This window comes from Schistocerca americana, chromosome 1, assembly GCF_021461395.2.
Source record: "Schistocerca americana isolate TAMUIC-IGC-003095 chromosome 1, iqSchAmer2.1, whole genome shotgun sequence".
In the NCBI taxonomy this organism is placed as follows: domain Eukaryota; kingdom Metazoa; phylum Arthropoda; class Insecta; order Orthoptera; family Acrididae; genus Schistocerca; species Schistocerca americana.
In genome coordinates this window covers 251,562,701-251,569,777 of record NC_060119.1, presented here as the reverse complement: position 1 = coordinate 251,569,777, position 7,077 = coordinate 251,562,701, and the positions used below count along the sequence as shown (strand labels likewise).

At 40.8% G+C, this 7,077-nt stretch overlaps 1 non-coding gene across 1 annotated transcript; it reads right to left on the bottom strand.

The window, feature by feature from the left end:
- Positions 1–6,790: 6,790 nt before the first annotated feature.
- Trnat-agu lies at positions 6,791–6,862 on the bottom strand. The gene has a single exon. It is a non-coding gene; the product is annotated as a tRNA-Thr (tRNA).
- Between the last annotated feature and the right edge of the window lie 215 nt (positions 6,863–7,077).

Genomic DNA, 7,077 nt, shown 5'->3' with positions numbered 1-7,077 from the left:
TTGAATTTCCAGTGTTATTTGATTCTTTGCTAAATTTTTACTGTCACAACAAATACGATATTTATAATCATCGATAAGTAAACGACAAAACACACGAAGTTCTTCTGAAAATGTATGCCTGTCGTAATTTCTGAAATCACTTAGACAAGCAATCGGATAACGAATCGGGAACAGATTCACAACTGAAAATTTCGATCTGCAGAGGTTTTAAGGGCGTGGGACACGCTTGGAAAGCGCAAATTAGTGATCGATAAATAGAGGTGTAAATAACTGTATTCAATAATACAGTGATCTACGGTATGCCAGAATGTGACGGTAACGCACGATTAATGGTAGGTTGTCCTTTCGACATTGCGAGTTGCAGAATGATATTTTTCATACAGACTCGCAAACATAAATTAAAACCTCTGCTACTACGTCGAATGAACATAATTTTTTGGCACGCACAAGAAATCTTCAGAGTTTCTAAGGAAGAATAAAGCTCGTTGACATTTTTAAAAATTTCCTTCTTCCGACAAGTCGGCTGCAACCCATGGTTAACCCAACAATTTCGTAAACATTTATGCCGGTAATTGGCAATGTACGATTGAATGTATTTTGTGCAACCAAATACACGTAACTTTTCATCATATTACCTTCTAGATGTAATATATACATAAAAATAGACTAATTTTGAAAAAAGTACAAATTAGAGAAGAAAATATGACCGGGACACGATCCAACGATCCACCGACTACGTAGCTTGTAAGCAAACGATAAGACCGCGACCAGCTAGTGCTCAGGGTTTTAACGCACCGGTGTATCATCGACACGTAAAACATCTCTTACTATTTTCTCGATGTCTCCTAAGTAGTACGCGGTACCACTTGCACATTACTTTGTCCTAATGGACTAGTAAAAAAGGTACAGAGTTTGATGTAAATCCATGATCCGAACGTCGTGGCCTCCCTTTGTGAGATGAAAATGTTGCGAGCGCTGATTCAAGTAATTCACAGTGCTCGTATTAAGTGGTCGGTTATGAAAATGCCGGCCGCTGTGGCCGAGCGGTTCTAGGAGCTTCAGTCCGCTGCTACGGTCGCAGGTTCGAATCCTGCCTCGGGCATGGATGCGTGTGATGTCCTTAGGTTAGTTAGGTTTAAGTAGTACTAAGTCTAGGGGACAGATGACCTCAGATGTTAAGTCCCATAGTGCTTAGAGCTATTTGAACCAATTTTCTAATTATGAAAATTGGCGGCAAGTGTTGGTTTAGTAGGAAGAGAAGAGTCACGTGTCTTGATAAAGTGAATAAACTGGTACAGCATGGTGTCATAAAATTCTGCGTAGTAATGTTGTTTTGAGGGGCATTAATTTTCCACATTTTACATTTATTGAAACTCAATTCACAGTGTCAAGTCAATTCACAGTGCTGCAGAATATGCCGACAGTGAGCAGGAAGCCGGTTCCCACGGTGGCAGAGGTAGTAACCGGACCATATGACGTCATAACGAATCACAGGAGTGGAGAGCGGAACGCCGCCTTGAGATCGAAGCTCATTCAACAGTAAAGATGTAGAGGAACCACTAAGGTTCAAGCGCACAGTACCGGGTGTACTTGATTAAGTATTAATGATTAAAGTCATCTTTTGGCATAACTGATACTAGTAGAACCTAAGAGTCATCAGCGTTACATCAAAATTCTAATACTAAGCAAAAAATTAGTAAATTCAATAAACAAATGAATACTTACTAGGCTGTGGCTAAGCCATGTCTCCGCAATATCCTTTCTTTCAGGAGTGCTAGTTCTGCAGGGTTCGCAGGGGAGCTTCTGTAAAGTTTGGAAGGTAGGAGACGAGGTACTGGCAGAAGTAAAGCTGTGAGGACGGGGCGTGAGCCGTGCTTGGGTAGCTCAGTCGGTAGAGCACTTGCCCGCGAAAGGCAATGGTCCCGAGTTCGAGTCTCGGTCCGGCACACAGTTTTAATCTGTAGGGAAGTTTCATATGAATACTTGCCGAAGATGAACAAAGGGCTACAAAGTGCTACGATTGCTTATACGTGATAGCCGTTGATAGACTGCATTCGGCTTTACCAAGCTCTCAGAACTTCTTAACTTTGTGACAGGAGTCCTTTTATAGTGAAAAATTGTTATTAATTTATGGTGTTTGCAAATAAACGCATTGTAATTGCATCCCAGGAGTTATTTCATAGAAAATACCTACCTGCATCACTAATTGGAATCAAAAAATCTCCTGCTTGCAGCTCCTAAAGAATCCAATGCGGTACTGCAAGTGCTCCTGGGAACATTATCCACGAGAACCTCACAAAATACATTTAGGAAGAAATCCTACGCCCTAAACAACTAAGGTAATCTGAGAAAGAATCATCTTACCTAGCACAGTCTCTAGATGGAAGGCTTTGACCAGTATACCGTACGTCATCTATACCACTTTCTATCTACAGAATGGCTGTTGAACTGAGAAACTTGGGCTGAGGTTCAAATACATGACGAGAGTTTGCAAGATTAATCACCAAAGGAAACCCATCCTAGATTTGTGGAGACTTATAAAACTACCGCCCTACCATTTATAACTGTTATGAAATGTAAACCTGAATTCCAGTATGGTCATACTTGGGGTTGCTTATGATCCATCTGGAGAGCGCCACGAAACAGCAACCGTACATGAAAGTTCCCTACCGACTGAGCTACCCAGGCACGACACCCGACACACTCTTAGATACTAACAGAAGTAAATCTATGAAGGTGGGCTGCAGCTCGCACCTGGATAGTTCTGTCGGTGAGCATTTTCCTGCGAAAGGCAAGGATTCCCGGATCGAAACCTGATCCGGCAAACAGTTTTAATCTGCGAGCAAGTTTCAAATCTATGCACAGTCCGCTGCAGAGTGAAAATTCATTCTTGCATAGACGGATGAAGTGAGGACTTACACTGTGCGGTATAACGATAGGAGATTAAAGATGTAAAAAACAGATTACAAAATTAGCGTATAAGAAGAAGAAATTAGCTACGTTTTGATTTAATAATTACCTACAAGGAAGTTTCATTATAAACGCCGAAATAGTTCAATATGTGAATTTTTCAGCAACATTTGAACTGCTACGATCAAAATCCACCTAACTCTGTTCGCAGATTTAATACTCTGTGAGGCCTACAAATTCACACCAGGAATGAAGCAGCAATCAAGCGGTGAATGAAAGCACCTGCAACTGTAACAGGAAAGGTAAATTCAGTTACATAGAAAGGAAATGATTGGATCATGTGTACTCTAGGATTGCAAAAGTTTCTTCCTGCTGATCGGTTAATAGAAGGAAAAGCAGTAACTTTCAAATATTACAAAATGTTCTGCATTGTGTGAATGAAAATTTTCGTAAGGAAATAAATCATATTTGTTACGACATTGCACTTGCCCTTAAAAGTTCGTTGGAGTTGGGAGAACCGAAAGATTTGAAATGCAATTAAGGGCAAGAATTACATTTTGTGTTCGATTTCACATTTATTTAACCACATATATCAATATATTTGTGGTTGGGAAAGGATTTGAGTTAGACGTAAAAACTAAAGGTAATCGTGGTTGAATATTTTTAATATATTCCACAATATTACTTATAGAATTGGATGGGAATTATATCGAAAAAGTGAATTTTGCTCTGTATACACTGCCTTTAACTGTAAATCCGAGAATATATTATATATACACCATCAAGAGTTGCTGTATTAAAGGAGCGGTTATTGTCCTTTCATGCACACACGGTGACACAAGAGGAGGCTGAAGAAACAGTATCCGTTGTTCTTGGCGTATAACATATATCCTTTTCGCTATGGGTGGAGTATCGCTATAAATTCTGTAAGTCATTGTCATGATAAACAAATGTGCATATTGGAGAATGGTCCACAAAGAACAATTTGTTGGAATATGAACAATGGTAATAGACGTCTATACGTATTCGACTTTATAACATACGAAACTGAATTTCTGAACGAGACAAGTGGCACTATAATTCGAAAAATGTGGAACTAAGAAGACTGAAGTTTCTTGTGCTAACACTATTTTTTGTTTTATTCTTAGTGTTGGATGGCAACAACGCATTCCAAATACAGGATGTATGCAGTGGTGCGGGTTCATTCCTTGTTATTGTTTTCAAAACGGAGTAACATGTTGCAGTTACGTTTTGTTTTCAATGAGGTAAAACAGCAAGTGAAACGTAAGAAATCATGCCACAGTAATGAAGAATGATTCAGTTCAAGCAAGATGTCGGAAGGTTTTCTGCTTATTATGTATGGTCCTAGTCCCTAGAAGACGTTTCACATTTTAAAAATGGTTTCTACTCCCTGGAAGATAATACACATTTTAAGAATGGTCCTTAGGTATTAGAAGATGATGAACGTTTCACGAATGGGTCCAAGTGCCTAGTAGATGTTTCGCGTTTAATGAATGGTCCCTAGTCTGTAGAACGCGATTCACGTTTTGAGAACCCTCTCTAGTCCATAGAATATGATACGCATTCATGAATGGTCCCTTGTCCCTAGACGATGATTCGATTTTTAAGTCCATAGTTCCTAGAAGACTATTTGCAGTTTAACAATAGGCCGTGGTCCCTAGAAGGTTATTCGTGTTTTAAAGATGTTTCCTAGTCCCTAGAAGATGATTCGCAATTCAACAACAGTCCCAGTTTCCTAAAAGTCGATTCGCAATTTAAGAATGGCCCCTAGTCGTGAGAAGACAATCTTGATGAATAGGTGAACCGTGTTCCGGCATTACGTTGCAATAACCGACGAACTAGTCTAAAAAGCATGGCAGGTGGGTTCGATACTGTTGTAGGGAACATTCACAGTATCGCGTACGAATATTGTGATTAGGAATGTGGACGGTATCTGCGGAGTTAGCCCCACTCTCGTTTTAATGTCTATGCAAACGCAGCGGCGTGGACAGGTGTCACGAATCATTGTTGAGGCACCCGATATGCGCGCGGATTTTTTACTGAATATTTCACAAGGGACGAAACAGCGGTTCGATATAGATCCATCGACTGAGATACAACCAGCAGTGCGGCAGTCGCTTGAAAATGTTTTCCTGACAAAACGCGCTCTTCGAAATCAAATGTGAATAGTATACTCAGATTTTTCGATTCTTCGGGATTTATTCATCAAGAATATGAAGTCCCCCCTCGCTTCCACCTCTCCCCACCCCTTCCCAGATTGAAACAAGGCCATTCCACGTAGCAATTTTTAAATCCCAGCTTGCAAGAATTCCTTATACCTACCCCGCGTTCGGTAAATGGCGTCTTCTACACGGCAATGCACCAACCCACAGAACGGCTCTTGTCGGTCGGGCTTTGGTTAAGAGGGGGGAAAAAATTCTCGCATACAGCCTCTCCCCCACCCCATTTTCGCCTGGTCTTGCTCGCTACTCCAGTGTCAATACTTTACCCTAACACAAGCCTGTCCTAAGGAGGAAGTTCTTTGAGGATTTTAATCGATCCAGGAAATGTGACGCAGCTCCTGAACAACATACCAGTCGAAGCTTATCCAGGGTGTTCCATAGCCACTTTGATATGTGCTGCGAGTTTGTGTTATGGCAAAGAATATATGGTGGAAACTGATGCTGCAGTAAATTATTGTTACACGTTGTTTAATTTTATCTGGAACTTTCTGAATCTTCTGTGTGAATAACAGCGTGAATGCTGTACTTATGAATTACTGAAACTGTAAATTGCTTATAGGTTACGATAACTACCTGTAAAATACTTATGTTATGACCCCTGAGTAGCGTCTAAGTTCAATCACGGATACGACGTTTTCATGTAAACCACAACCATTTGGATAAGTTTATCTTAAAACTTTCGGCGAGCCTAGATAGCAATGTGTGTACTAAGTAAGTAAGTAAAGGGTCGAATCACTAAGCTGAAGCAAATTTATTCACTGATTAACTGTAGTGAATATTAAGATTCAAAAGAAAGTAAGGTTGAAGAGGTCATTAGCGACGGAGCACTTGTGTTAGGGAAGGATGGGGAACATAAAATATAACCGGCCGTGCCCTCTTGTAGAGTGCCATTCCAGCTTTTCCCATGAACTATTTAGGGGAATCAAGGGAAACCTAAACTTGGATGCTCAGACGGGGATCTGAACTGTCGTCCTCTTGAATGCAATCTTGTGTGCTGAGCACTGCGCCATAGTGTTCGTTAAGAAGATTTGAGTCACAGTGCAATGCAGCAACACATAAACATCACGATTTTTTTATAAAGTGCGAAAAGTCAACAAATACACATCTGATACTGATGGAAGTATATGGAACAAAAATGTGTTTAGGACTTGCTGAAATGCTTCCCAGACAGAAAGAAAACTGCTTACGATTTGCCGTGTTCTAGTCTGCTGTTAACAAGCTGTGCGACCGACAATGTATCGAATGAGGTGGAGCAATGGTTAAGACACTGCTCAACCATTAGGGAAGCAGACAGCTCAAATCATTATATGGCCATCCAGATTTATATTACCTATGCATTCCTAAATGGCTTAACGCAAATGTTAGTATTCTCACTTTGAAATAGCATCGGTCGATTTCTTCACCCACTGCACCCCTTCATACCCCTATTCCAGCTTGTACACCACCTCTAATGATCTCATCGTCGACGGGGTGTTAAACCATAATCATCCTTTTTTCTGTCTAATGAACGTCACACATTATGAGGCAAAGCTGCTGACTGGATCTGAGGTTGATACTGTAAGAACTGACGATTAACAAGGATAACGTTCATGTTACTGCGATACTGAACATATTCCGAAGCAATGAACTGAAATTTTTACCAAAGCTGGTATTCGAATCCAGGTCTCCTGCTTACTAGGCATATGCGCTAACCACTACGCTACCCTGGCTCGATACCCTGGCTCAATACACCTCCATGGATTACACAAGGACGTCTCCAACCTTGCCTCGGTACAAATTTTAGTTCATTGAAGTTAAAATCTTCTGGGTTATTAGGCCGCGTCATGTTTCTTCTAAAATGTTCGACATTTCGACCCCTCTGCTGGAATCTTCCTCAGGATGGCAGCGGATTACAGCTACTCCGCTCTTCAGCCACAAGAGCGAC